We start from the raw sequence: 24,531 nt of genomic DNA on the forward strand, positions 1-24,531 counted from the left end.
GAAAACAGAAAATTAGCAGTCTCATGGTACAGCAAGTTGCAACATAATAGAAGTACAATCCTGTTAACATAAAAGTCAGTCTTTTTGCAGAAGTTCTCAGCTAAATTTATCTAAAAAGTTTAACACACAAAGACTCTGTGGCTCTGGTGAGGCAGCCCCTGTTTAACACTCTTGGTTAAAATTAACAATTATCTTATTGTTTTTACACCAGGGCTAAACTCTTATTTTTCTAGATCTCCAACTATATTAACAATCGTTTCCACTGCACAACCTCAGCACATTAACATCAATCAAACGTTGATCCCATAACCACTTTTAAAACAATATGCTTTGTATTTTCTAATAGGGCTTCCTCACCCCCCAAACAGCTCTGTGCCTATTAGGGCCTTTTTAATGGTTAATCTCTATGTATAATATCTTTTGGCTTTCAGGCCTGTTGACAATTTATGGCTTGCACCTGGTGCAACTTTAAGCAACTTCAGTAGCTGACACTGTCTTTTTTGTGGTTAATCTATTTTCTTTCTATTAGGTGTCATCTCCATGAGAACTAGATAGGATTACATTTTTACAGAACAGAAATGCAAAGGATTGCAAAAAACAGCAGATATGGCACAAAACAGGCTCTTAGTCTAAAAGTTAATCACCTGCAAGAAGTCACCAGCTAATCTGTATCTAAACTATTTTCTATTAGGCACATTTGTGGCTATAATATTTGTGGGGTTTTTCTCACCCTGCAGAGGGACCTATGTTTAATAGTTTCTTTTGTTAGCGTACTGTGCTTAGGATGTTTAGAATAATCATAAGCATTTTTTGCCATGAGAGCACACATTTATCAAACAAGCCAGAATGCCAGCAAAAGGGTTTGAATTGAAGCATTTCCTTCATCCCTGGCCCTTTCATAGGGTACCAGCATCTAGGACATTTATTAATTAGGGTGTTAAGTTGGTCCTCATTCAATGAAAGAGGAGCAGGAGAGCTCTCGGCAGGCAACACAAGAATCTGTAACAGAGCAAACAAGAACAACAGCAGAAAAGGGGGGAGGATACAGGGTGGGGTAGAGGCCGAGGCCAACCTGGAGGGTCCCTTATCCTAGACGGCCTTGCCTGTCAGGTATTTTCCTCATGACCTCGTCATGGATGGGGTCCCGGACGGCCTTGCCTGCCCGGTATTTTCTTCACAACCTCGTCACGGACGGGACCTCCCATAATGGCTACCAGCAGATGACAGAGGATGAGATGGTTGGATGGCATCACAGATTTGATGGACACGAGTTTGAGTAAGCTCCAGGAGTTGGTGATGGACAGCGAAGACTGGCGTGCTGCAGTCTATGGGGTCGCAAAGAGTCAAACACGTCTGAGCGACTGAACTGAACTGATTTCAAGGTAGACCCTGTCGCTGTCTGAGAAGCCCACGAGAATGGGTACACCTTTTCTCTCGGACCTTTCTCCTCATTTTTCCCTGGTCCTAGTTTGTCCTCCCTCCCTATTCGACTATAGTTGGAAATTCTCAGTCCCAACATACAAAATCTACCCCTTTAGGCTACCTTATCCAAAACCTAAAAACGGGTTTTCAAGGAGATACAAGGTCAACGCAACTCACTTATCACTCTAACACTGTCTGGCCACAATATCGACTGGATATTAGGTCCCAGTGGCCAGAAAACAGAAATCCCGATTACAGCACTTTAGGGGACCTGGATAACTTCTGTGGCTGCAATGGCAGGTGGTCAGAAATCCCTTATGTTTAGGCTTTCTTGGCTTTCTGCCCTTGGCCCTCTCTCTGTATTTCCTGTTCTACTTCTCATATCCTTTTAGCCTATCCTGGGCCACACCCCCCTAAAACTGTATCTCCTGATCCTGTTCGAATTTTTCCTCCTCTTCTTTTGACGCTTCTGACCACAGTGCACCTCCAATTGCCTCTAATCCCACCATAGCAGACCCGGTTCCCCAACCTCCACCTTAGGTTCCCCGTCTCCTCTTGCTCTTAGGCGCAGGCTGCCACCACTTTGGACCCTCCCTCCATGCCTGTTTGGAAGGGGCTCTGGGGCTTTGGCTCCACCCCTGGTACCAGAGTCTCAAGTTCCATCCAGACCTCCCTAAATCCCCTCCTCACACCTGGCTGTGAAGGGCCTTAGAGAAACAGGACCCTGAATCCCTCCTGCTCCCCTCCTGCCCTTAGTAGAGGTGGCTCGTACAGAAAGCACTGTTCTGGTACACATCCCATTCTCCCTCTCCGATTTACCTCAAATCAAAAAACGTCTTGGCTCTTTTTCCTCTGACCCTGACACTTGCTTCAGTTCAGTTCAGTCACTCAGTCATGTCTGACTCTTTGAGACCCCATGTACTGCAGCACGTCAGGCTTCCCTGTCCATCACCAACTCCCAGAGCTTACTCAGGCTCATGTCCATCAAGGCGGTGATGCCATCCAACCATCTCATCCTCTGTCATCCCCTTCTCCTCCTGCCTTCAATCTTTCCCAGCATCAGGGTCTTTTCCAATGAGTCAGTCATTCCCATCAGGTGGCCAAAGTATTGGAGTTTCAGTTTCAGTCAGTCCTTCCAGCAAATATTCAGGACCAATTTCCTCTAGAATGGACTGGTTGGATCTCCTTGCTGTCCAAGGGACTCTCAAGAGACACGTATTTAAAAGAATTTAAATACCTCACCCAGTCTTATGACTTGACTTGGGTTGATATTTACATTAAACTCTCTTCTACCCTCCTCCCAGAAGAGAAAGAATGAGTCTGTCAAGCTTCTCAGGCTCATGCCCATGAAATACATCAAACTGATGGTACTAAACCTTAGGCCTAGCTGCCATTCCCAGGGACGACCCTAATTGGGCCTACCAGGCTGGGTTTCTGGGGCGAACAGCCTATAATCACATGATGACTCGCCTGACTGCAGGCCTCCAAAAAGCAGGACATAAGGCTGTTAACTTTGATAAACTCAGAGAAATAACCCAAAGACCAGGTAAAAATGCAGCACAAATTCTAGCTAGATTAACAGAAGGCATTGTTCTGTTAATCTAGCTAGAATTCTGTCCCTACAAAAATATTAGATCCAACTTCAAAATTAGATCCAACTTCAACAGAAGGTACTATTGTCCTGAATACCCATTTTATCTCCCAGTCGTCCCCAGACACTCAAAGAAGCTAAAAAAGGCAGAGAGGGAGGCCCTCAAACCTCTCAACGAAATCTTTTAAATTTGGCTTTAAAATTTTTTAATAACTGGGAAGAACAGGCAAAACTAGAAAAGGCTCAAAGAGATCAGGCTAAATATCATCTCTTAACCTCTGCTCTACACAGCTCCAAACCTTAATCCTCTGACAGAGAAAAGAAATCATCTAGGCCCTGTTACAAGTGCGGTAAAGATGGGCACTGAGCCCGCTTATGCCCAAAGCCCAGGCCCCTTCCGGGTCCATGTCCTAATTGTGGCACAAAGGGACATTGGAAGATAGACTGCCCTAATCCCCCCTAGGTATCCGGACATCTCCTCCCGGTCCCGGGCAGGAGTCCTCAGACCCAGCTCTCCCCAGCCTCCTCGGACTGGCTGCTGAAGACTGAAGGTGCCCAGGGCCCCAGGCGCCAACTCTCGTCACCTTTTCGGAGCCCAGGGTATCTCACAGTGGCAGGAAAGCCGATCTCTTTTCTTATCGACACAGGGGCCACCTGCCTGCTTATTCCAGAAAAACTAAAGTCTCTCAGATCTCTGTTGTGGGGGTTGGCAGTTTAGCACCTACACCACAGATTACTAAGCCTCTGCCTTGCACACTTCAAAACACCCCATTCTCTCATTCTTTCCTCGTACTCCCCAAATCCCCCACTCCAATCCTTGGAAGGGATCTACTCTCCAAATTCAAGGCTTTCCTCACTGTTCCAAACCTTTCTCCTGACCTGGCCTGGCTACTGCTTCTCCAACCTACTATTTCTTCCCCTCCCCCATTATCCCCCTTGTCTGTAAACCCTATAGTCTGGGATACTGATGATAACTCCTCCATCGCCTCCCACCATACTCCCATTTATATTTGTCTAAAAGATCCAACAAAGTTTCCCAATCAACCTCAATATCCTATTTTCCAAGTACATCAACAGGGATTAAAACCCCTCATCTCTAAGCTGCTGCATCAGGATCTCTTGTGCTCTATTCACTCTCCTTATAACACTCCTATCCTACTTGTTAAAAAGCCAAATGGCTCCTACCACCTGGGTCAGGACCTGACCCAGGGATTAAACCCGTGTCTCCTGCATTGCAGGCAGATTCAGAGCTACCATATGATACAGCAATCCCACTCCTGGGCATATATCCAGAGGTGATAGGTGATGGAGAGAGATAAACTGGGAGGTTAGGGTTGGCATATACTAACTACTATACTTAAAATAGATAACCAACAAGGACTTATTCTGTGGCATAGGGAACTCTGCTCAATATTCTGTAATAGCATAAATGGGAAAAGAATTTGTAAAAAATATAGTTACATGTATGTGTATAATTGAATCACTTCGCCGTACACCTGAAACTAACACGCATGTTTTATCAACTACATACTCCAATACACAATAAAAATACTTAATTAATTAATTAAACATAATAAATATTGATATTGAGCATCTTTTCACGTGCCTATTGGCCATGTGTCAGCCTTCTTTGGAGAAATGTCTATTTAGATCTTCTGCCCATTCTTTGATTGGGTTCCCTGTTTTTATTATTGAGTTGTAAGAACTTTTCATATATTTTAGAAGTTAAGCCCTTGTTAGCTGCATCATTTCCAAATCTTTTCTCCCAGTCTGTAGTTTGCCTTTTTTGTTTTGTTTATGGTTTCCTTTGCTGTGCAAAGGTATATAAGTTTGATGAGGACCCATTTCTTTATTGCTTTTTCTCATCTTTTCGCTTTCTGTTTCTACTAGAGTAGAAGCCATCTTGAATTGTCCTTCTTTCAGAAACTTTAATTCCTCCTGGATGGTTGCTGGGAGGAAGAGAAAGTTGGTTTTTTTTGTTTTTTGAATGACAAACAATACTGGATCATTATAACCTATATAATTTTCAAGGGTTGTACAATTATACAAAAAAAAAAAAAAAAAAGGAGGGGCAAACAACCTGTAGAATTACACAGAAACCTTCAAAATTCATTGGTATTGAAATTTTGAAGGAAAAATAAACAAATGGGACCGAATCAAATTTGCAGAGTGATGAACTGGCTTAATTTCAATACTGATGTGTCTCTGGGACTCAGGAAGCCGGAGGAGAGGGAGAGAGATGAGAGAGATGACTGTTCCTGGTCAGTGGAACAGCCACAACACAGACAACATTTATCAGTAAAGTTTGCCACCTGAACTGGCACCGGAAACAACAACTGGGTTGTCTGAAAAGCTCCTTCAGGTTTTCATAAGATGGTGTGGAAAACCCTGAGAAACTCAGTACAGTGACAAGGTCAGTGATCATCCAAAGTAAGCTCAAGATGGGGAAGGAGGAAGCCCTGAGGTCTCCCCTCCATGACCTTCTTGCTAGAAATTATTCCTGACCTCTGATCTATTTCTATTAATTAGGGAGACCAAAATGACAAAATGATCTCACTAGGAAGACTTTGGCCATCAGCCCAAGCGCAGCTCAAGTACAGCTCCAAGGGTGGGAAGAGTAGGCAGTGGCAACAGCCAGGCAGCAAGCAAGCAGGAAAGTCCCAACCAGGCGATGACGCCAGCGCCGGCGTGTTCCGGGGCGGGGCCTCCGGTCGGAGGAAAGCACGCACCCACAAGAAGTGGAGAGCAACCTCCCCTTAGAACATCCGCTCCACTGACCTGGCACCCTCCTCTCCTGCAAAATTGAGATCCAAGTGGCAAAGGGAGAGATGGGTGGCTCCGAGAGCCGTCTTGGCTTCCTGGTCCTGCTTCTCATTGTCTGGTTTAGCGGGACGCCCGGAGGTGAGTTCGGGGATGAACCTGCGGGAGGGCGCAGGGAAGTTGGGTGAGTTACAACCTGAACTGGGGTGGTGGTGTGCGCGGGGATTCGCGAAACTTCTTGCGGGGTGACGCCGCCGCCCCCTCCTCTTTCCCTTCGCCTGGCCCCTTTGCGCATCGGTGGCTCCCACGGGTTATTTGCCGGCTCTCCCGGGCAGAACAGCGGTGCCTTGGGTGAAGCAGTAATGCGGGGAGTTTGGGAGGTGACGCTAGGAGAAGAGGGGGCCAGGACGCTACAGGGAATGCTGTTGAGGCCCCCAGGGCCCAACCCGCCCCTTGGGAAGTGGGAGTCCTGGAGTCCGGCGGGCTGGGACCCGTCGATCTCCCCGCGGGGAAGGCACCCAGAGCCGCCCCGAAAAGCACAAGCCCGCGATCTGCGCACAGAGCCCCTTCTGGGCCCTACTGCTGTCGGCTCTCGAAGGACCAGCGCTCTTTATCACCGATCTGTTAGTTAACACCTGCAGGGCGGCCGGGGCGAGGAGAGCACCGCGGCCGTCCGGGCTCAGGCGGGGGTGGGCGGCAGCGGGTGGCCAAGCTTCTCCTGGGCGGTGGAGGCGGTAGCCCCGAGAGGAATGGATGTGCGGGCCGGTCTTCCGGGGACGCGCTTGCCAAAGGCCGCCGCCGGTACCGCCCCGGTCCGCTAGGCTGCCTGCCGCCCGGCACCCCTTGGCCCCGGAACTGCCACGCACTGTATCAGTGTTTGGGCTCCAGCTGTCCTGTCCTGGAAAAGTAGATTCCGCAGTTATGATACTAAATGCAGCTCAACTTGACAGTAACTTAAGAAAGCTTCACAGTCTTAGAGTTGAAAGGAAGGAGAAGTTGCCATCTAGAAATTGAGGAAGGAAAACTTCAGCCTTGGACAAAACGACCAGCAGAGGAACCCATTTATGATCCCACACATGCAGCTCCAGCCGTGTCTACATGTGTGTTTTATATCAGCCTAGGGATTTGCTGTCCAGGCATATTTCTTGTAGTACTAGTACTAACTGTTTCGCATCTTCATAGTGTGATAAGGATTGAACTGGAAGATAGCATCAGCACCAGCAGTAGATCCCAAGGGCTGTCTCTGTCCCAGTCCTTCCCAGATGTCTCAGTATGTGAGAGGGAACACACCCAACAGTACAGCCCCCATCTCTAGTTATCCTCCCTTGTGGGTAGAGGAGTAGGACTCGAGAAGTGTCACTCTTTTGGCGGCCAAACCTAAGGTGAATGATATCAAAGTATCTATCCATGGAGAGGAACTCAAAAGATGTACTCTAAGAAGGTACCTTTTGGTGTACTTTCCATGGGGTTTATGTAGATGAAAAAGATCTAGATAAAGAGCAACAAGCATTTGTAAAAAGAGTTAGAGATCAGGCTTCTGAAATTCAGGTGACAATGATGCTCCCCGAAAGTTGTAAGCTAGGAGATCTTCATCACAGAAATCTTCCTATTACCCACGTGTGAACAGAAGAAGGGGAAAGCCCATGGTGGACTGCTTTACATGAACTGGGGGTACCTTACATTGTTTCTATGACAGTGCAAATATGTAGGGGCCATCAGTCCACAGGCAACTTCTCAGCAAAAGCTGGTTCACATGGCTGCTCAGATTGCCTGTGGAATGAGCTACCTGCTCAGAAAGAAGTCCTCCACAAAGACCTGGCAGCTAGGAGCTCTGTCATTGAACAACTTCAAGTTAAGAGCAAAGCCAGTCCCTCTCCAGCGTCTTGTTCCCATGGACTCTCACTGTCTGGGGAACAACAAAAACACGGGATACATGGATGACTTTTGAAAGTCTGGTTAACAATGAATTCTCCAGCCTTCCCTGGTGATCCAGTGGCTAAGACTCCACACTCCCAATGCAGGGGCCTGGGTTCGATCCCTGGTGAGGGAACTGGATCCTGCATGCCACAACTAAGGAGTCAGCATGCTGCTACTAAAGAGCCACATGTTTATAACTCTGACCAAACACCCTTCAGTGGACATCTACCTGTTTAATGTGGCTGAGTACCTGAAAGAGGGTTACCAAATAGCCCAGCCTATCACCTGTCCTGATGAACCATTTATGTGATGGCTTGTGCTGGGCCTTTGATCCAGAGGAGGGGTGCAGTTCCAGCAAAGGGCCCGGTGTCTCACAGAGGTCCGTGCAGCCCTGGGGGCCTGTGTCTGACTCTCCTGTCACAGTCCTCCAGTGAAAGGAAGAAGGTGACTGTTGAGGCCCACTTGGAGCCAGCCAGTCACATGCATCACCAGCATCAGAGAAGTGCATTTGTCTTCCAGAACAACATGCCTTAGAAATGCTTTAGCATCTGAACTTTGAAGACAGATTTAATGATGTGGGCTACTTTCTCAATATCACTTTTATTAGCTTGAACTGAAATTGTGTAAATTTTTTACACATAGTTGCCTTTGAGGTATAGGTATATTCTTACAAAAGAGCTTTAAAAGTGTTTAAACACACATATTTGAACTGACAATCTTACTACCAACTGCTTTCTATTTTCTTAACTTCTACAAGGTAATGCAGTTGATTCACCTTTAAAGTTTTGCTTTCTTTCACTAGTTTCAGAATGATTTGTCTTCAACATGCAGTACTTTTTCTTAGGAAAATAAAAACCGTCCAGCTGTCATGGGCTAATGCCCCCTCTACTTTGCTGCAGCGTAACTACGTTGGTCCAAAGTGCCCTAGGGGAAGCCACAGGCATGAGCAGAGGATAGTGGCCACATAACAGCTCTAGTGTCACATCTAGGCCAGCTGCTTGTTTGTTCCCTGTGGCCCTGCTTATGCCAAAACACATAATCACTTCTATCTTGTGACGACTGGTCTAGCTGAACTAATGATTAGGGGTTGATGAGTACACATCACGATGGGCAACCTCAGTCCATGACCAGAGGCCTCATCTCTGCCAGGCCCCAGGACCACACCAGGAGCCACATTTAAATGGTGTGACTTTCCCCACTGCAAGTGGCATGGCCCCCTTTAGGACACTCGGGGTCTCTGTTGTGAGCCTTCAAGTAGAAAATGGCATGTAGTACCTTTCTGACCACAGATACCTCTGATGTCACTGGTTCTGCTGGGTCATCTGTCCAAGAAGCAGCTCCAGCCATGCTCATCATTCACCAATTGTGACTGCTTTTGTGCTGGGACAGCAGGTTGCAGCAGAGACCTAGGGTCTGCGAAGCCTAAAATATTTCTTCTGAACCATTACAGGAAACCTAAGGCCACAGTGTTAGTTACATGGAGATAGGAGAGGGACCACAGCCCTGCAACCCTTGAGAGATTGTAGATTGGTACTTTTCTCTGTATTTCCTCCAGGATATTGTGTACACGGACTATTGGCAGATGGGGAGGTAGGGTCTGAAGTTTGAATCTGGACTTCATTAATACATCATATTCTCTGCAGTCAGGCCCTGGCTGGCATTGAGACTCTCTAATCACTTTGACCCCTGCACCTACTTTTCTGCTGACCTAGAGCACCCAACCTGGAATCTGATTTTTTCACAACTTCCATCCCTGTTCCTGATAGAAGCCCTCAGGAACACCATGTCCTCCTACCATCCCTGACCTTCCTCAGAAGACAACCTGGAGCTATTGGAGATGCTTCTCATCCACGCTTTGCTCTCAGACTCCATGGAGTCCATCAGGCTTTCCCATGGAGCTGGTGGACTGCACACACTCCTGCCCTTTCACACCGTGTCCGCCCTGCAGAGTCACTTCTCTGAGCCTTGGGTCTCCCCTCCTCCACCACCTGCCTCGGAAGTTGTGGATTTTCTCTTTCATGCCACGTGAGCCAGGCCTTCTGCAGGCTTCCAAGACCCATCCTAGTGGGAGATCAGCAGCGTCTCCCCGGCCTTGCTAAGTCCAGTGACCCGTAATTATTAACTCTCCTTTCTCCACCTTTGGGTTCTGTGCTCATCCTCCCTATTCACACGCCCCCCTGGCTGTGATCCGCTTCCTCAGGAACAGCCCCCTTACCCTCTGCATCTCCCACAGACACTCAGAGAGAACCTGACATCCTCTGGGTTTGGGTCTTTCCTTCTGAACCAGCCTGGCCCATCCCTGGGAAACGTATATGTGGGTTAGTGCCATGTGCGGAGCTCGTGAGCAGAGTGGAAACGGGGCGTATCCAGGGCTGTGGGGTTTATTGCCTGCCTGAGGCTTCGTCATCTTCCTCAGTTGTGCCTGGTGAGGGGTGGGGGGGCCAGGCGGGGGTCCTGCTCTGTCAGCCCAGCCCGCAGCCTTCCCCTGCTCTCAGAGACCTGGGGGAGGAGGCCTACGGGTCTTCTTCTCCCACCCTCACCCTCTCTGTGGTTTGCCTTCACAGACGCTCACTCTCTGTCCTATAACTTCACAATTGATCCTCAGCCCAGACCTGGACAGCCGTGGTGTGAGGTTCAAGGCCATGTGGACAGAGAGGTTTTTCTCTCCTATGATTGTGGTCGTGCTAAGATCATATTCACAAGTCCATTGGGAGAAGAAGTGAAAACCCTAAAGGCCTGGGAAACACAGATCGAAACACTCAGAGACATCAGGGACCATGTGAGTGACTTTACACTGGAGAAACCCAGGGTCACGGGTGAGTTAGAGAGTCCAAGTACAGGAGGAGCAGATGGGGGCTTAAAATGCAGTTGGATGTCTGTCCTTCCCTAGTTGTCCAGTGGAAACAGCAGCTGCTGCATGAGAGACCAGGGCCAGATCAGCTGGGCCCAGGGGAGGTGGACCCAGGTGGGGCAAAGAATCTGTCAAGCCCAGAGGTTGAGCTCTTTCTTTCCCACGGTGGGAGCAGACCCTCTCACCCTGCAGGCTAGGATGACATGTTGCTGTGAGGATGACAGACATATCAGTGCATCCTGGCAGTTTGGCTTGAATGGACTAATGAGCCTCCACTTTGATTTGGACAATTGACACTGGAGAGTGGATCACCCTGGAAGCAGATGGATGAAAGAGAAGTGGGGGAATGACAGAGCTGTGACTGAGTTCCTGAAGAAGGTCTCCATGCTACACTGTCGGGCCTGGCTTCAGGATTTCATGGTGCGCTAGGAGAAAATGTTGAAGACCTCGGGTAAGTGAGAAGGGAGGAGAAAGTGACAGTCCCCTCATGGTGACATGGACCCTGTGTGTGTGTGTGTGTGTGTGTGTGTGTGTTTGAGAAAGTGATCCATCGGAGGTGAGTTGTCCTGGGAGGAAAATGACCCGGGGATGCTCTGTCATCCTCCTTCCTCTTCCACCTCCTGACGTTTCTCCTCACAGCGCAGGCCTTTGGACAATTGAACATAGATTTTTGCTGATGCAAAACCTGTAGACATCTTTCGATTTCTGGGATTTATTTCTCACTGTACCCTCTTTCCAGAATCTTCTTTTAAATGTCACCAGTCCTCCTTCTGGAGATCTGTCAATACCACCTCTGCTGTCAGCTCCTGAGGACTCCATCCTCATGTCACCTTCTCTGATGTCACAGCAGGACTGAGTGGCTGTGTTGGAAACCTTGGTCCCCCATTAGCTGTCAGAGCCCCCTGAGGACTGGGCTCCTCCTTTACCCCCATCTCGCCCGGGGGTCTATCACTGGGGCTTCCATGTGATGGGTGCAGGCTGTCTGTACAGTAGGGGTACCTGCATCAAGGGGGCAAGGAAGCATTTGCTGAGTTCGGGGTCTGAACAAGGGCTTGACTCTTACTCTCCTTGTAGCATCACCGACCACAGGCCCCCCTACCGTGCAGCCCACGGCCACAGCCATCAATATCACCACAGGGATTGCCACTGGTTCTTGCCAGTTTCGTCATAATGGGCATCATAATAGCCTAGATCCTTTACAAGAAGAGGTACTGAGGGCAGAATCCAGAGGGAATCAGGGGCACAGGGCCTGGTGTGAGGACAGGGAGGCGAATCCCACAGGCTGAGTGAGAACTGCTGCTGCCCCAGGAGCACAGGCCTGGCCTTGCCCCTCCCCACAGTCTCTGCTGGGGGCTCCTGCCTTGCCTGCCTGACCCAGGCACTTCCTGTGAGAACAGGCCTTTGGAGTTGGGTCTGCAAACGCTTTCCCACTCCTTCCTCCTGGGATTGGGAATCCCATCCAACGCCTGCCCTTCACTGTACCTCCTCATCCTGGAAATGAGCCAGGTGAGTAAGACCTCATATAACCTGACAGCAAGAACTCAGACAAGCTCAGGCCTCAGTTCTGATGGCTCCTCACTGTGAGATGACAGTGGGAAGTGGGGGGTGGCTGGGGTGCAGGAAGGCTGGGGGCCTGTTGAAGTTACAGAGACCGCTGGCTGGCAGGGCCCAGGGTGGGTGGTGTGAGAACAGCAGGCGCTCAGGGCAAGGGCAGGACTCCCGGGGCTGAGAGCAGCATGGGGGCTCCACATGACGTGTCAGCGGGGAGGGGACCCACCCAGGGGCCGAGATGAGAGGGGCCGGGCTCTCATCCCAGGAGGAGGGGCTGGGAAGGCCTTTGCAGACCCAGCTCCAAAGGCCTGTTCTCACAGGAAGTGGCTTGGGCCAAGCAGGCAAGTCAGGAGCCCACAGCAGAGACTGTGGGGAGGGGCGAGGCCAGGCCTGAGCTCCTGGGGCAGCAGCAGTTCTCACTCAGCCTGTGGCCTGCCCGTCACCAGCCTCCTGGGGACCCGGAGCCTCCATCACTGAGCGGCCCTGCCTTGAGCAGAGGTGCCTGGGGATGGTGGGCCTGAGCTAGGGTGGAGGCGCCCAGCTGGGTGGGACCAGGAAGAGATGGGGGCAGGAACCCTGGTCCTGAGAGCTGTGTGTGCTGCTGGCTCAGAGGCTGGAGGGGAGCGAAGGACGGGGGTTTGCCTGCAGCCCCCCAAGGCTGTCAGGAAGCAAGGCCCCTCCTCCGGGGACCTGCTCCCTAGCCCTGTAGGCCCCTCTGGGGGAGGATCCGGACCTGAGTGAAGGGAGCAGGTTGATTCCTCACTGGCTCCAGTCCTGAGCCTGAGCAGGGCGTATCAGAGCCTGAGGTGGGGATAGGGGTGGGGGGTGGAGGACATAGGAGCCCCTCAGAAAGGTCGGGGCTGAAGCGGGTGCTGGGGAGGGACAGCCCCAGGAAAGTGACAGGATTTCTCCGCCCCCTGGACCAAGGCTTTAAATTGCTCAGCTGGAATTCCATCACCTCCACTAGTTTTGTTCTTAGTAACTTTTCCTAAGGCCCACTTGACTTCACACTCCAATATATCTACCTCTAGATGAGTGACCAGAACATTGTGGTTTTCCAGGTCAGTAAGATCTTTTTTGTGCACTTCTTCTGTCTGTTTTTGCCACCCCTTTTTCATCTCTTCTGCTTCTCTTATGTCCATACCATTACTGTCCTTTATTGAACCCATCTTTGCATGAAATGGTCCCTTGGCATCTCGAATTTTCTTGAAAAGATCTCTAGCCTTTCCCTTTCTATTGTTTTCCTCTATTTGCATTGATCATCTAGGAAGACTTTCTTATCTCTCCTTGCCCTTCTTGGGAATTCTGCATTCAGATGGATATATCTTTCGTTTTCTCCTTTGCCTTTCACGTCTCTTCTTTTCTCAGCTATTTCTAAGGCCTCTTCAGACAATCATTTTGTCTTCTTGAATTTCATTTTCTTGGGGATGCTTTTCGTCAGCACTTTCTGTACAATTTCATGAACCTCTGTCCATAGTCCTTCAGGCACTCTGTGTACAATATATAATCCCTTGAATCTATGTGTCACTTCCACTGTATACTATGAGAGATTTGATTTAGGTCATAGCTGAATGGCCTAGTGGTTTTTCCTACTTTCTTCAATTTAAGTCTGAATTTTACAATAAGGAACTCATGATCTGAGTCACAGTCAGCTCCCAGTGTTGCTTTTTCTGACTGTATAGAGGTTCTCCACCTTTGGCTACAGGGAATATGATCTGTCTGATTTCAGTACTGACCATTGGGTGATGTCCATGTGTAGAGTCTTCTCTTGTTTTATTGGAAGACTGTTTTTTCTATGACTAGTGTGTTCTCTTGGCAAAACTCAAAATAACCTTTGCCTCCCTTCATTTTTTTTTTTGCTCTGAAGCCAAACTTGCCTGTTACTCCAGGAATCTCTTGACTTCCTACTTTTTCACTCCAATCGCCTATAATGAAAAGGACATCTTTTTTGGTGTTAGTCTAGAAGATCATGTAGGTCTTCATAGAACTGTAAACCTGTGAAAAGATTGACCATATCCTGAAAAATGAACCTGAAAAAAAGAATTCTGGGATACCCTCACATATTCATATAACTGACAGCCTTTTAAATAAATCAGGATCAAGTGGTACAGGAAATAAATACAGTAGCAGTTTTTATACATTGTTTGTAGGGATAAAATTGAATCTTGTCTTGAGATTTATATTTCACTGTATCTCAACAGGAGATTGTTGTCCATCCTGCTACACAATGAACCCAATGTTAGTTCCAGATAGAAAATGTGAAGACATGTAGACACAGCCATGAAAAGCCATGTAGATACAGGAACCTCAGAGATATTCCAGGTTGGGATCCAGATCAGGGCCGTAAATTGAATATCATAATAGTGAATCACACAAATTTCTCATTTCCCACTATGTATATAGTTCTGTTGACACTGTCTGAAGTCTAAGTGTGCAATAGATTTATGACTAAATAATATACAGAGTTTAATTAACAACGCTGTGTTCCTAAAATAAAATAGTTTGAGCATCACCTGTGCCTTCACGAGTTCAAATCTTTTTTAGGGGTGGAGGGTCTTGTCTCAGTGTCTGTGGCTGCTGACTGATCAGGGTGGTGGTTGCTTCTGAAAAGAAGACAAGAATGAAGTTTGCCACATCGTCTGACTCTTCCTTTCACAGGTTTCTCTGGAGCATGCAGTGCCCTTTAACAGTGTTCTTACCCACAGCAGAAGTTCTTTCAAAATTGGAGTTAATCCTCTGCAGCCTGCTGCTGTTTTTTTCACCTAAGTTTATGTTATGTTCTAAATCCTTTGTTGTCAACAATCTTCACAGTTTCTTCACCAAGAGCAGTTTCTGTCTCAAGAAGGCACTTTCTTTGCTCATCCATAAGAATGAAAATGCACTCTCATTCATTTCAGCTTTATGATGAAATTGTAGCAATTCAGCCACATCTTCAGGCTCTACTTCTAACTCTAGCTTCCTTGTTATTTCTGCTATATCTGCAGTTACTTTCTCCAGTGAATTCTTGAACCCCTTGAAGGAGTCTTTCAGGCCTAGAAAAGAGAACAGCAGTCTCAAAGGCCCTTGCTGAATCATATAAATTCAGAGAAAACAAAACAGAACTTTAGTTCCACCCTGATGCTCCAGGCTGGTTGCATCTACCTGGGACTTATCGCCCCCTGTCCAGAAACTTTCCACCCCCTACACCAGCCCAGAAGACTTATCAGCCCCTGCCCAACTACAAATGTCATCTCAACAAAAGAATACTCAAAATATCCCACCTGATTAATGTTTCCCTTATCACTTCCACAAACCTCCCTATAAATATGGAGCCTCTCTGATCCCTCAGCCTGGTCGTTAGGCCGACTGTCACCCCTCCTTGCCTGAATAAAGGTAACCGATTTCTGTTGAGGTCGTCTTTCCTTTGCTGCCTTGCCTGAATTTTACCTTACACCCCTCAAAGTCATCTGTGAAGGTAGGAATCACCTTCTCCCAAACTCGCATTAGTGTTGATATTTCAATCTATTCCCCTGATTCAGTGTTTTCAGGGGACTCTGTAATCATGAATCCACTATAAAGGGACGTTCCTGGTGGCCCAGTGATGAAGAATCCCCCTTGCAATGCAAGAAATAGTGGCTTGATACCTGTTCAGTGAACTACCTGTTCACAGACCTCAGATCCCACATGTCACCGAAGAACTAAGGCCCATGTTTTGGAACTCCTGAGCCTAGGCAACACCACTAGCAAGTCTGTGTGCTGTGATGAAGGATTCTGCAAGACCCAACAAAGACACCACGTGCCTCAATAAAGACCAACGCAACCAAAATAATAAATAAGTAAATGCTTTTTTAAAAGGTTATATCACTTTTTAAAAAAAATGAAATCAGTGCAGAAATTTTTCAGTTGCCTTTGCCAAGATCCAATAGAGGAAAAACTATCTATGCAGCTATAGCCTTTAATGTATTTCCTAAATACTATGAGTTGAACATCATAATTACTCCTATATCCACGTGCTGCAGAACAGATGTTGTGTGGCAGCCATGAAAAGAACCTGAATCTCATTGTACTTCTCCATCAGATTCTTGGATGTTTTGTCAATCAGCAGTAATATTTTGAAAGGAATCTTTCTTTCTGAGCAGTAGATCTCAACAGTGGACTTGAAATATTTGGCTACCCAATTAGAGAAGGAAGAAATGAAGAACCCCAGGGTTAGCAGAAGGAAAGAAATCTTAAAAATTATGGCAGAAATAAATGCAAAAGAAACTAAAGAGACCATAGCAAAAATCAACAAAGCCAGAAGCTGGTTTTTTGAAAAAATAAACAAAATTGACAAACCATTAGCAAGACTCATTAAGAAACAGAGAGAAGAACCAAATTAACAAAATTAGAAATGAAAGGGGTGAGATCACAACAGACAACACTGAAATACAGAGGATCATAAGCGACTACTACCATCAGCTCTATGCCAATAAAATTGACAACTTGGATGAAATGGACAAATTCCTAGAAAAGTATAACTTTCCAAAACTGAACCAGGAAAAAATAGAAGATCTTAACAGACCCATCACAAGCAAGGAAATCAAAACTGTAATCACAAATCTTCCAGCAAACAAAAGCCCAGGACCAGATGGCTTCACAGCTGAATTCTACCAAAAATTTAGAGAAGAGCTAACACCTATCTTACTCAAACTCTTCCAGAAAATTGCAGAAGAAGGTAAACTTCCAAACTCATTCTATGAGGCCACCATCACCCTAATTCCAAAACCAGACAAAGATGCCACAAAAAAAGAAAACTACAGGCCAATATCACTGATGAACATAGATGCAAAATCCTTAACAAAATTCTAGCAAACAGAATCCAACAACATATTTAAAAAATCATACACCATGGCCAAGTGGGCTTTATCCCAGGAATGCAAGGATTCTTTAATATCCACAAATCAATCAATGTAATACACCACATTAACAAATTGAAAGATAAAAACCATATGATTATCTCAGTAGATGCAGAGAAAGCCTTTGACAAAATTCAACACTCATTTATGATAAAAAACTCTCCAGAAAGCAGGAATAGAAGGAACATACCTCAACATAATAAAAGCTATATATGACAAACCCACAGCAAACATCACCCTCAATGGTGAAAAATTGAAAGCATTTCCCCTGAAATCAGGAACAAGACAAGGGTGCCCACTCTCACCACTACTATTCAACATAGTGTTGGAAGTTTTGGCCACAGCAATCAGAGCAGAAAAAGAAGTAAAAGGAATCCAGATAGGAAAAGAAGAAGTGAAACTCTCGCTGTTTGCAGATGACATGATCCTCTACATAGAAAACCCTAAAGACTCTTCCAGAAAATTACTAGAGCTAATCAATGAATATAGTAAAGTTGTAGGATATAAAATTAACACACAGAAATCCCTTGCATTCCTATATACTAACAATGAAAAAACAGAGAAATTAAGGAAACAATACCATTCACCATTGCAACAAAAAGAATAAAATACTTAGGAGTATATCTACCTAAAGAAACAAAAGACCTATACATAGAAAACTATAAAACACTGATGAAAGAAATCAAAGAGGACACAAACAGATGGAGAAACATACCATGTTCATGGATTGGAAGAATCAATATTGTCAAAATGGCTATTCTACCCAAAGCAATCTATAGATTCAATGCAATCCCTATCAAGCTACCAACGGTATTTTTCACAGAACTAGAACAAATAATTTCACAATTTGTATGGAAATACAAAAAACCTCGAATAGCCAAAGTAATCTTCAGAAAGAAGAATGGAACTGGAGGAATCAACCTGCCTGACTTCAGACTCAACTACAAAGCCACAGTCATCAAGACAGTATGGTACTGGCACAAAGACAGAAATATAGATCAATGGAACAGAATAGAAAGCCCAGAGATAAATCCACGAACCTATGGACACCTTATCTTTGACAAAGGAGGCAAGGATATACAATGGAAAAAAGACAACCTCTTTAACAAGTGGTGCTGGGAAAACTGGTCAACCACCTGTAAAAGAATGAAACTAGAACACTTTCTAACACCATACACAAAAATAAACTCAAAATGGATTAAAGATCTAAATGTAAGACCAGAAACTATAAAACTCCTAGAGGAGAACATAGGCAAAACACTCTCCGACATAAATCTCAGCAAGATCCTCTATGACCCACCTCCCAGAATATTGGATATAAAAGCAAAACTAAACAAATGGGACCTAATGAAACTTAAAAGCTTCTGCACTACAAAGGAAACTATAAGTAAGGTGAAAAGACAGCCCTCAGATTGGGAGAAAATAATAGCAAATGAAGAAACAGATAAAGGATTAATCTCAGAAATATATAAGCAACTCCTGAAGCTCAATTCCAGAAAAACAAATGACCCAATCAAAAAATGGGCCAAAGAACTAAACAGACATTTCTCCAAAGAAGACATACAGATGGCTAACAAACACATGAAAAGATGCTCAACATCACTCATTATTAGAGAAATGCAAATCAAAACCACAATGAGGTACCATTACACGCCAGTCAGGATGGCTGCTATCCAAAAGTCTACAAGCAATAAATGCTGGAGAGGGTGTGAAGAAAAGGGAACCCTCTTACACTGTTGGTGGGAATGCAAACTAGTACAGCCACTATGGAAAACAGTGTGGAGATTTCTTAAAAAACTGGAAATAGAACTGCCATATGACCCAGCAATACCACTCCTGGGCATACACACTGAGGAAACCACATCTGAAAGAGACAAGTGCACCCCAATGTTCATTGCAGCACTGTTTATAATAGCCAGGACATGGAAGCAATCTAGATGCCCATCGGCAGATGAATGGATAAGGAAGCTGTGGTACATATACACCATGGAATATTGCTCAGCTGTTAAAAAGAATTCATTTGAATCAGTTCTAATGAGATGGATGAAACTGGAGCCCATTATACAGAGTGAAGTAAGCCAGAAAGATAAAGAACATTACAGCATACTAACACATACATATGGAATTTAGAAAGATGGTAATGATAACCCTATATGCAAAACAGAAAAAGAGACACAGAAGTACAGAACAGACTTTTGAACTCTGTGGGAGAAGGTGAGGGTGGGATGTTTCGAAAGAACAGCATGTATATTATCTATGGTGAAACAGATCACCAGCCCAGGTGGGATGCATGAGACAAGTGCTCTGGCCTGGTGCACTGGGAGGACCCAGAGGAGTCGGGTGGAGAGGGAGGTGGGAAGGGAGATCGGGATGGGGAATACGTGTAACTCTATGGCTGATTCATGTCAATGTATGACAAAACCCACTGAAATATTGTGAAGTAATTAGCCTCCACCTAATAAAAAAAAAATTAAAAAAAAAAAAAGAAATATTTGGCTACCAATGTTGTAAACAGGTATGCTGTCATCCAGTCTTCATTGTCTCATTTACAGAGCACAGGCAGGACATTCAGCCTAATTCTAAAGGGCTTTAGAATTTTCCAAGTGGTAAATGACCATCGACTTCCAGTAATCTGCTGCATTATTCCTTATCAAGAGAAACAGCCTGTTCTTGGGATCTTTGAAGCCTGGCATGGACTACTCCTCTCCAGGTATCAAAATCCTGGCAGGCATCTTCTTCCAATAGATGGATATTTTGTCTACACTGGAAATCTCTGATTCAGTGGAGCCACCTTCGTAGATATCTTAGCTAAATCTTTTGGAGAACTTGCAGCAGCTTCTACAGCACGTCTAGTTACTACACTCTGCACTTTAAGTTGTGGAGACGGCTTCTTTCCTTAAACTTCATAAACCACCCCCTGCTGCCTTCAAATTTTTCTTCTGCAGGTTTTTTACCTCTCAGCCTTCATAAAAATGAAGAGAGTTAGGGCTTTGATCTCGATTAGGCTTTGGCTTCAGAAAATGTTGTGGCTGGTTGGATCTTCTATCCAAAACCATAAAACTTTCTTCATATCAGCAATAAGGATGTTTTGCATTCTCAGAAAGAGACTCACAGACTTACTTAGAGGACAAACTTCTAGTTGCTGGGGGAAGGATGGGGGAAAGGGATCATTAGGGAGAATAGAAAGTTCATGTACACCCTGCTCTATTTAAAATGGAGAGCCGTCAAGGGCCTAAGACATGGTGTGTCTGTGTGTGTGTGTATCTTTCTGTGTGTGTCCAACTCTTTCTGTCCTCATGGACTGTAGACTGCCAGTTCCTCTGTCCATGGAATTTTCCAGGCAAGAACACTGGAGTGGGTTGCTCTTTCCTTCTCCAGGGGATCTTCCCCCCACAAGGAACAAACCCATAACTCTGCTCAATGTTATGTGAGTGCCCTATCAGGATGGGAGTGTAGGGAGAATGGATACATGTATGTATACCGGTGAGTCCCTTAGCTGTTCACCTGAAACTATCCCAACACTGCTTGTAAATCAGCTAGACACAATACAAAAAGGTTTTTTAAAATAGAGTGCTTTTTAGTTGGAGTAGATCAAGCTATTCTGAGAGATGAAAAACCCAACTGCCACTTTTGAAGAGCCCAGAGCAAAAGCAGCATGCCTCACATGCCCCCAGCACACAACAACACTTAAGGGATCAGCCGGTCACCTAAGCCACCCCTCTGACTGACCCCTGGGCACACCCCTCCCCTCACCCCATAGAAGGAACGAGCTCACCCCACCACCTCGGGGAGTGAGCAAGCAAGGAACCTGTCATTTTTTCTCACTCCCTTCTGCTGCAGCAGGAGCCCCAATAAAGCCTTGCCTCAATTTCTTTTGATTCAGAAATTTGATTTATTTCTATTGTCTGGCCTCTGATTAATTTCTATTGATGAAGAAGGCCAAGAGCCTGGTGTGTAACAATTTGGGGACAAGAGACACATGGGGGCTGGGAGGAGGACTGGACTCAGACTCGGGTGGGGCACCAGCTTGGTGGGTTCAGGTGATGGATGTGTCAGGGAAAGACTCTCATGCATAGGCCTGGGGAACAGGGGCCTGGGTTTAATGTCTGGGGAGAGGCAACACGGGGCGCACATAGCCCCAGTGGAGGAGGCTGGTGAAGAGGCAAGTGACTGGGAGAGCAGGAGAAAGACAGAAGGACAGCATTAGAGTCCTGGTCAGGACAGCCAGGTGGGGGACGACGGGCCTCTCTGGACAGGCCTGGCCACCCCCACCCGTGCGTGCTCCTGGCACCTGGACACAGAGGAGACCCCAGATGGGAGTGGAATCAACTGGGAGATGATTTTAATGAGTGTTGACAACGAGCATACTTCCAAGAACATGAAACTCCACCTGATTGCTCTTGCTACTTCCCTAGAACTCTGCTGGCATCCATTTCCACATCTATCAATAGGGAACCCAGCCTCACTCAGTGACAAGACATGAAATGGAGCACTCCGCGTGCTGAGGTGTCAGCATGACTTCTGAGGTCAGGGCTCAGTCACCCCCAAAGCTAGCAAAGACCAGGAGCCCCGTGATAACAGAGAGATGGAGCCCTCTGTCAGAGACGTTGACCTCTCAATGTCATTGGTAGACCCACTTCTCAAGAATTAGGAGGGCTTGTCAGTCTCAACTGACAAGTGATGGATGACCTCACTCTTTATCAGCGGATAGCCCTGAGACGTGGACGTGAGATGCTCAATGCTCCTTGGACACTGCATAAAAGTAAATTATGAGGGGGAAGAAAATGGATCACACAGGCTACCAGTGTAGATCCCCTGGAGGAGAGCATTGCAGTCCACTCCTGTATTCTTGCCTAGAGAATCCCCGTGCACAGAGGAGCCTGGTGGGCTAAAATCCTTGGGGTTCCAAGGAGTCAAGAGTCAACCGAAGCGACTTCGCCTGCACAAAGGCACCAGATGGAACAAGCAGCCGGAAGAGACCGCCAGGGGGCGCCCGGGGGCAGCACAGGCTCCCTGTCTCCACGCAGAACCCGGAAAATCGGATTCAGGCCTCAGTCCTCAAACTCTTTCTAATGAGAAGTTACTTTGGCCCACCAAAGGTCTAGGACTACTCTGGGGCAGAATTACTAGAAAACATATTGCTGATGACACTGCAGTTAAGGGCTGTCTGTCTTCAGGCCCTTTCAAGAGACCCGCAGAGATCTCCGGTGGGGGTGATGTTTTCTTGGGGGAGGGGGTAATCTTGAGGCTTTTAAGAAGAGCAGGGCTTCCCTCGTAGCTCAGTCGGTAAAGCCTCTACCTTCAGTGTAGGAGATCCGGCTTCGATCCCGGGGTCAGGAGGATCCCAGGAGGAGGGCATGGCGACCCACTGAAGGACTCTTGCCTGGAGAATCCCCAGGGACAGGGACGCCCTGCGGGCTACAAACCTCGGGGTCGCAAGCGAGTAAACCACCACGAGTAGAACGACTGCAGGCGGGAATGGGGAGGAAGGTTTGATGGGCCGGAAGGCCTAGGAGGAGAAAAGAGACACTGAGAAAGGAGGAGAAAGGATTGCGTCAGGAGGGGGCGGCTACTACCGGCTTCAGTCCGGCGGGGAGGAGGGCGGGGCGGGGAGTGGGCGGAGAGTGGGCGGGGCCGCGGGGCGGAGGCTGGGCGGGGCCGCGGGGCGGAGAGTGGGCGGGGCCGCGGGGCGGCGAGTGGGCGGGGCCGCGGGGCGGAGAGTCGGCGGGAGGGCGGAGCGAGCCCGCCTATAAATAGCTCCCCGCGCAATCGGATCCAAGCAGTTCCAGGTGATGATGGAATGGACGGTTGGCCTCGGAGCGCTGGTTGGTTTCGCGGCTCTTGTTCTAACCGTGCCTCTCAGGTTATGCACGGCGCGAGGCGGTGAGTTCGGGGATTAACGTGCGGTGAGCGGACACGGGGCCTTAAGACCCGAGAGGGATGGGGGTGTCCGAGGCGGTTCGGGGAACGCCTCACCTGCTTTTTTTTTTTTTTTTTCCCCACCTGCTTTTAAAGCTCAGCGCGCTCCTTTCCCGCTGGGCTCCTGCTCCGCGCCCCCGCTCGCGGCTGGTTGCCGTTCCTCGGCAGGGAAAAGACAAGATGTGGGTGAAAACCGAATCCCAGCAGGAAGGGAGGGGAGGCAGGGAGACCGTGAGATCCAGGGCGGCGTCACGAAATGCTGCTGCAGCCCCCCTGCACCCCCGCCTCGTCGGGAATTCGGAGTCACTGAAGTGCGTGCAGGAAAGGTGGCGGCCGCTTCCGAGGGACAGAACCCACGGGGTTCAGGGGAAGGCTGGGTGGAGTCTGACTGGTTGCGTTGGGCGCAGAGAAGCTGGGGGGAGACGGGCGAGCGTCTAGGTGGAGTCCGCCACTTGGGCTGGGAGTGGGGGGGCATGCCCTCCTCCTGGGATCCTCCGGACCCCGGGATCGAAGCTGGATCTCCTACATTGAAGGTACAGTCTTTAAGGACTGAGCTACGAGGGAAGCCCTGCCCTTAAAAGACTCAAGATCCGCCCCCTTCCCCCCCCCCCCCCCCCGCCCCGCCAAGAAAACATCACCCCCACCGGAGAACTCTGCTGAGCTCTTGAAAGGGCCTGAAAACAGACAGGCCTTAACTGCAATGTCATCAGCAATATGTTTTCTAATAATTTCTGCCCCAGAGTAGTCCTAGACCTTTTGTGGGCCAAAGTAACTGCTCATTAGAAAGAGTTTGAGGACTGAGGCCTGAACCCCTGCAGGAGGAAGGGGCGGGGAGATGGGTGGAGTCTGGCCTAGGAAGCCTCCTTAGAGTCCTGCTTGGTTGCAACACTATTTTTTCCATGTCCCTCCCCATCCCAAGAACTTCAGGGCCACCAACAACTTCCCATCTATGAACAGACCCTAAACCTGGCCTCTGTCAACAGCCACTCTATCCTCTTGCCTGAGAATTCATCCCAGCAGAAGCCTCCCAGCCTGGCCCCCAGGACATAAAGCAGGAGAGATGGGAGAAGAGTTTCCCAAAGTGTGTGACACAGGGCACCCCTACTTCTACCCTTCGGTCCCACATTCATCTTCCCTGAGACTATGCAGAGAGTGGTCTATAATAGCTATTATTTAAGACAGGAGTTGGAGAACCTTTTCTTTAAAAGACAGAGAGTAAATCTGTTGGTCTCGACAGGCCCTTTGGTGTCTTGTGTGTTATACACTCCACATGTGTGGTACAAGAGCAGGCAAAGACAACCTGAAAAAACCAAAAGAACCATGTGACTGCCCTGGGTCACAAAATAGTAATGGATGACTCATCCCCCAGGGACTAGTGCAAGGGGTGCCTTAGCTGCCTGTTGGGGAACCGAACACTTGCTCTGTCCTACCATGTAGGTTCTGAGTGGTGTGAATGTGAAAGTATCGTGGATCCAGCAGATATGGGCTAGTGTCCCCTGACCCCCTCTGCCCTAGACTGGCTTCCTTGGTCCATGGAAATATAGGGGACACTGCATGAAGTCTCAGCCATGAGCAGAGAATAGTGTGTGCATGCTAAGTGGCTTCAGTCATGTCCAACTCTTTATGATCCTATGGACTATAGCCCA

General features: G+C 47.5%; 1 protein-coding gene and 2 pseudogenes across 2 annotated transcripts in view; all 3 read left to right on the forward strand.

Moving 5' to 3' along the window:
* The window catches only part of LOC136165144 (UL16-binding protein 3-like), a 43,575-nt gene that overhangs the window by 13,083 nt on the left and 5,961 nt on the right, over positions 1-24,531 (forward strand). The window lies entirely within an intron of this gene.
* LOC136162867 (UL16-binding protein 3-like) lies at positions 5,783-22,876 on the forward strand (annotated as a pseudogene).
* LOC136162874 (tyrosine-protein kinase RYK-like) lies at positions 5,927-8,099 on the forward strand (annotated as a pseudogene).

The sequence above is a fragment of the Muntiacus reevesi genome, chromosome 3, assembly GCF_963930625.1.
Source record: "Muntiacus reevesi chromosome 3, mMunRee1.1, whole genome shotgun sequence".
Taxonomy (NCBI): domain Eukaryota; kingdom Metazoa; phylum Chordata; class Mammalia; order Artiodactyla; family Cervidae; genus Muntiacus; species Muntiacus reevesi.